Raw genomic sequence first — 7,393 nt, 5'->3', positions numbered from 1 at the left:
GAAGAAAACAAAAGCAGTATGCTGCTTTATCTAGAGATGAATACACCAACTAGGAACGATTGACCTCTTGTCCATTCAGAAGGCGTCGTTTGAACCAAAATGCAGTCATATAACGCCCATTTTTGGCATCAAATGGACCTTCTTTATGTTGAAATTCATATGCTCCAACTTTAACAATCTCTGTGCGATGTGCATGTGGTACAACTGCTGAGCCTGTTGTATCAAACTTCATAAATCCAATATCCCTGTATGTTAAAATATTTATTAGGTCATCCTCTTTTAGCTTAGCAACACTATTTTGTGGATTTGTTCCGACAAAGTGGAATTCTCTTGTTTATTATTATTGTAGCTTTCAACAGGACAGAGAACAGTTTCTTCATTGTTTTTTTTCAAATGAAATAGCATGTTTACAATCTTGCACTTTGACCTCTTTGCTGCCATCAAAAGGAACAGATGCTGGCTTACTGGTGTCATCACTTCCAGCAAGGAAAGCTCTCATCAATTTGCTTGACTCCACCATCGAAGCTGCAAATTGTGCACGCCTTTTGCGTCCCTGTGCCCCACTTTCTTTTTTCGACATAGTGGGCTAAAGGAATAAATTAATAAATATTGACTACATTATTTAATTGCAACATGCAAATTGAAAGAAATCATTCTACTTTCCTAAGTTCCTAACCACAAATTATATTTAAAGTATACAATTAGAGTTGCAACTCAGGACTAGTTAGGCACATCTGGACCTGGTTTCACTTTAACTGTCATTATTTAGACCACCCATACTCATGTTAATTAATTTGACACAACAGTAAGAAAATCAGTGCAGATGAGTGTATATGCTGGTAAATCATGCTTTTCAGCACCACATAAATTACTGGCAGTTGCTAAATCACATTTAAAAACTCGATAGGTTTAACTACACGAACACTACAGGAGACAAATCTGAAACTGCTCGAATGAAAATTACACACATTGTGGAGAAGGGTATAATCATAACATAATATAAGCCCAGAGGCTCAAAGGCTATATTTAATATTAAAAGTTTTGATAGAATGAAAAACTTAAACATAGGCTGACTAGTTAGTGGTGTTAAATTACAGTTCCTAGATTAAGTCGCTAGTACATCTAGATCTAGCATTAATGTTAATTTTATTTTATGTAATAGTATATGGATTTTAAGTATTTAGCACATATTCAGTTGCCGTAAATCCTTCACCACTATTGTACTTTTATCTCAAATAGATTTTTAAGCGTATGAGAATTCTGAAACAGTTAATCTATCAGAATTTCCACAGATTTCCTGTTTTATGTGGGCACTGACTTCCAAGATTGTAGTTAAGTAAACCAAAAGTACAAAAATCCATTGGGGCTATTTCGGGGACTTGATAGATATGTGGTCGAAGGAGATTTCGTGGATTTCAGTTTCTTTGGGCATCTTTATAATGAAAACAGTTTATTTGATTTCAAGGTGTGGCTGGAAACTTGTGAGTCTTTGCCGATTACAAATTTTTGTTTACTATCTTGTTAATGGTAGCAAGATATGTGTATAGATTCATCATAATGTGTTTTGGGGTCATAACCATGGTCAACCACTTTGATAACGACGTCGTTGCTTCAGATTGGTTTCGAAGAGAGTTGTTGTCCTAAATGTTCCGCTTCCATGAGAATATTGGGGGTTTTCTTCTTCGAAATTTTGTATTCTTTATATTCTTCACAGTCTTGCAGGGATTCTCAAACTTTTTAGAACTGGAATCCCCTTTCATGGATTCCCCAATTTTCAGACATTCAAAGAAAGATAAATTGAGTAGATATCTTGGTAAGATAATACAGTTCTATACATACAGTTTGTATTCAAGCTAAAAAAAATAAAAACTTTTAATACAACTTAGCATTCGAAACACTCTTTAGACTCATCTAAAATGGCCGTTACACAAATATCCTCTCCCAAAAAATACTGCGCCCATATCTCTCCAGCCCTAAGCTTATCTGTGATGGTATGATACTATTTAATGGTCAAGAGTTTGCCGTGAACCGAATATATAGGTATTAAGGTACTACTCATGTCATCCGTGACGCCATGGCTGGTGCCTGTTGCAATACGCCACCGAATTAACATAAGAATCGTCACTCATGTTGGATTAACTCTCTATTAAGTATATATAACATGAACTATCCCAAAACAGTGACATGCAATCATTTGAATGTGTACTTTGGTTTACTTGAATATTATCCTAATAAGCATTGTTTAATTATCGAGAGTTAACTTAAATCAACCTGGCGTTAACAGTTTCAGTTGCTTCGATTATAGCTGTAACTTTTTAAAACTTTAAAACGAATTAGTATCTTAGTATCTCGTGTGTAGTAACTTCAATATTGTGACAGCTTGCGTTGAATTACTTCAACATTGTTACATTCTGTGTGTAGTTACGTCAGAATTGTTACATTTTATGTGCAGTTATTTCAGGATTTTTATATTCTGTGTGTAGTTACTTCAGGATTGTTATATTCTGTATGTAGTGACAGCTCGTATACAGTTATGCAAAAAAACTTGTAAGGAGTGGATTGTATGATATTAGTTAGTTTAACTAAGAAAATATACGCTTACACTGTCGTTTAAACATTGTCTTGTTTTTTAGCGCACAGCTACACGATGGTTTATTTGCGTCCTGTCTATCGCGGGGGCCCCCAGTAGCACAGCGGTATTTCTGCGGACTTACAACGCCAGAATCCAAGTTTCGATACCCGTGGTGGGCAGAGCACAGATAGCCCATTGTGTAGCTTTGTGGTTAATCACAAACAAACAAATTATCGAGGGGAACCGAACCCCGGATTTTGCATGGTAAGGATGCAAGCTTACCGCTGACCCTCCTGAGGAACTGTCTTATAATATTAGATACACTTAAATATTGTATGCTAAGTAAAAGTTTTTTTCACTTGCTATATCGACGGAATATTTCGAAAACAAAATCGGTAGTCTTTACAAAATATCTTCCAATATTCAAAAAGAGTCGGAGGAACATTTATTCGTATGCTGCTTAAAGAAAAATTATAAAAGAAAAATGGTGTAATATACTATATTATGATGTAATTTTAAATAGTTTTAATTATACTTAACAATGACTTCTCCTGAATTAAACTGCTATTATTGAAGCAGAAAATTATCCTAAACATTTACTGCTAAACTACCCCCAAAAGCACCTTAACTGAAAGAACACACCATCAAAGGAAAAAAAATGGAGTCACAGTCCACTTAATGACATTTCCTGACACCATTCTTTGATTGTCTTTATTACAGTGAGTTATGGCCGTTATTTGGTTAGACCTGAAAACTTCATTCCACATCTGGATATCAGTCAGAACTTCCTGCAGAGCTATCACATTTATTTGAAGCCACAAAACTGCTTTATCCTAAAAACCGTCTGTCCTCCTACTTTTACTCTCTCTCCTTTAGCGAATTCAGTTGATCTATGATGACAAAAGTTCATCAAGCCATCAACATGCAAATTCCCCTTTCCGGTAAAAGATGATCGCGTGGGACAAACATGATGTCACTGGTCAATATAAAGATTGATACACTCTGCTTCAACAACGTGTTTGTGAATTACCAACGTAATATTAGCCGTTCTATCAGCAACAACCAAAAACCTAGAAACTAAATGCTAGGCGTCATCTATAGCGCTATAAATAACGACGTAATAATTCCATTGTGCTTTGTGCACACTCACTCAGTAACAAAGTGTGAATTTCTGTAGCAAGGGTAAAGATCCAAGCAACTGAAGGCGTGGGTAGAGGCCCAATTCCGAATGTAAAAATATATGCTACGATTGCCCAGGAAATAAAGAAGCTCCTCAAATATAATTTTCTAGGAATAAAATCAGTGAGAAAATAGACAAAAATGAATAGTAAAGCACCATGATGGGTGGATACAGTACTTCTACGGGGTATGCTGAAGTTCAGTAAACATTTATACAACGAAGAAACTCAAAAGTACTGACATTGAATCAAATCATTTCAACAACAACATTAATAACTAAGCATCCAATTATCAAAGACGCTATCTTCAAATTCGCTTTAGACGTCAAACGTAGAACATTTGTAAATAGTGATTGCATCACCCAGCAGACACCTAGACATTTAACTATCTGTAACAAAAATAGCCCTGAAGAGTTTTGTCACGCTGCTTTACTTCATATTAAACTTTCTCATTTCAGCTAAAATAAATTTTGCTGAACCCAAACATGATATACTCTGTGGCTCCCTTTGACTTTAAAAAAGTTAGTATAACAAATATATATTGATGTTTTAAAGAGTGACGTCATATGCACAGAGCTCATATTTCTAGACGGTACCCAGATGCAAGCTATAGTCCAAAAGTCCAGGTAAAAAAGTTTGTGCTAGCGAAAGCAACCGATTACAGACTTTCGATGGGATGGTAGGTTCAAATGAAAGAGACAACAGCCGGTCGAAGATTCAACTGAAGGATTTATAAGCGTTTTTCCTTTTAAAAAGTGTCTCCCGGTAGGATAACGGTAAGACAAGAACTGACAACTCTAAAATTCAGGGTTCTATTCCCTGCAGTGGACACAATATATTTGCTAAGCATACCAAGTGGGAAGAGTGCTGATCAAGAGAATGAAGTTTTGATTTCCGACAGCACCAATTAATTTGGTTTTCTTTGCAATATAATGGTTACTGTTATTGTGGTTTTTATTGACTAATTCGCAGCTAAAGCTTAGAAAATGTCATCAACATAATTTGATAAAACACAATTTTATTAACATTATTTAATTTATACTTTCAGCTACATTGTTGGTATACCGTCGTTGCCCTCGATTTCTGTTATATCGTATACGTAAATCCAGTTTTCTGTTTCCTAATTTTCACACACAACTACACAACAACTACCTGCGGGTAGCCATGTCTAATTTTTAGTTGATAGACAAGATAAAAGGTAGACAGTCAACAACACCTATCGATAACTCCTGGGACGCGAGCAGTGAATTTGCAGATTCACGCTCTGAGTACGTAACTATTGATTGTTGATTGTTTGTAATTAAGCACAAAGCTACACAATGGGCTTTCTGTGCTTTGCCACCCAGGGTTATCAAAAGCCGGTTTCTAGCGTTGGGAGTCCTCAGACATGCCGCTGTGCCACTGGGGACAGTTTTTATTAGTAACCACGTGATAGTATAAATATGGGGCGCTTTCATTAAATGTGTGGTTAAACACTCTGAAATTGTGATATAAAAGAGCTAATAGTTAATTACTTTATTTTAAAGCATAAGAAAGAGAATATGCTTCCTCCCTTGCGAAGAAAACTACAAAAAGAAACAGATGTTTAGTTTGTTCATAATTTATTTTACATAATTAAAAACATGTTTAAAGTTTATAGCTTGTAAGTGCATCAAAAATCCAGTTCAGTATCTGTTACACATTGTGGTTATTTAATTATATTATTTTATTCACCTACCGCACTCAGTGTTGAATGCTCACCTGAAAATACTGTGTACAAATTTATCTGTAGCGTTATTGATAAAACGGCAATTCGTTTTTATATTATTTAAATATTTTTTCTGTAGAAAATACTACTCATATCACTGATGTAGTCAGTACTGTTTGATTTCATAATATAAATGTAAAGGATAAAAGCAGTCACTTACTGATAATTCGATTTTCTTATTTATAACATTAGGCTTAAAGCTATTTTTAGGTCTAATCTTGGCCCATTACGCTTAAAATAACTGCCTGACTGTATAATTAGTCATTTTTTCAGGTGCACCGATTTCCCTTAGAGTAATCAGGTAGGAGCCGCAGCATAACAGGAGATTTCGACAGTAAATGTATTATGGAGTGAATCCGAATTCTTTAACCTCGACTGAGTTTGAATCAAAGAAGAAAAAAAAAGACTTGAAACATTGTACAACGTGGTAGAACAATCTTTGTTTAACACTCAAATAAAGACAATTAAAGGATAAAACAAGTGTATTTCGTGACATCCTTACTGGAAAGCTTTATCTCAAATCTATCTGTAAATCTGGCATAAATATTGTTACAGACTTAGAAATAATGGTATTATATACGAAAAAACAACAATGCCATTCTTCTCAGAAATTAGGTGCTAGCCACGAGACTAATGGTTACTTTCATCAATCTTGAGGTATCATCTGACCGCCAGTGGGAAAGATCACTGTCTATTCCTATGTAGTATACTTCACTTTACAAGAATATTTTCCTTGAGGAAGTGCATGTGACACCATAGTTCAGTGACCAAGTTCATTAGGTAACTAAGGATGATGAATTTAGTGGCTTCCTTAACCAACATTCTATATAACGACTACATATACAGTACGTGCAGAAATTTTGAAATTCTGTATATTACATATATTATATAAAGGAGTAGGAAACATGTAGTATCCTTGCATACCACATTAGAACTAACGGACACACATTTGTAGGACAGTCAATTTATTTCTATTTGAAAAGTAGAGTGGTCATATGAAATATCAGGTCATTGGTTGATCTCTATACATATCAAGAAAAAGTCACTTTTAGTTAATCTAAAATACAATGGATTAGAGTAACAATTTCTCAGTTTTTCAAAGAGCATGATAGTATGTGCTCGTATAGCAGGTTCGTCGTAAACATAGATGCTTTTAATCACTTATTTAAATAAATATCATATTAGAGTAAACCAACAGTAGCAATAGTAAGGTAGTAAATATACCACTACGTAAACCACGACTGTCAACTGCTGGTAACAGATTGAAATAAAAATGACTGTAAAAGCTTGTAAGGTGCAATAGACGTCAGATTGATTCTTTCAACATCGCTTAAGGTGTCCAGCTACACCATATACAGAACATAACAAAAACTATAATATGGTAACTGACCACCAGTCCAAAAATCGCTTAGCTTATGCAAACAAAAATTCATGGCTTTAATGTTTAGAGTACAAACAGTGCTCATTTAACGTTTGAAAGCATATGATGTGGTCTGGTAAGTTGTATTTCATCATTTTCAGTGTTTCTGGTAGAGCAAGTAATATGGAAAAAACTACGTAAGGTACTTATGATTTTCTGAGAGCGCAAACTGCTGGAGGTGGTATAATGGTGAATGGAATGCTCTCAAAGGAAAGGATTGATCCATAGATTCCTTTAAAGGTAATTGAACGTTGTCATGTCCTTCCACAAAACTGAATTTCATCTTGAAGGACAAAGGGTTTCCAAAGACAATAATACAATGAGTCGACGTGTTTGTATTCGCCGAAATTGGCTCAAAGAAGGTAATAGGAAATTAAGACATCTTCTTTGGCCATTGCATTCACTAAAACTCAATGTAACTGAGAATACTTTGAATGAACTTGAATATTACATTTGCCTTCCTAATCTTCTTCAGA

Source organism: Limulus polyphemus, unplaced genomic scaffold (assembly GCF_000517525.1).
Source record: "Limulus polyphemus unplaced genomic scaffold, Limulus_polyphemus-2.1.2 Scaffold2040, whole genome shotgun sequence".
NCBI lineage: Eukaryota > Metazoa > Arthropoda > Merostomata > Xiphosura > Limulidae > Limulus > Limulus polyphemus.
The sequence above is the reverse complement of the archived record's forward strand: the minus strand, read 5'-3'. Positions refer to the sequence as shown.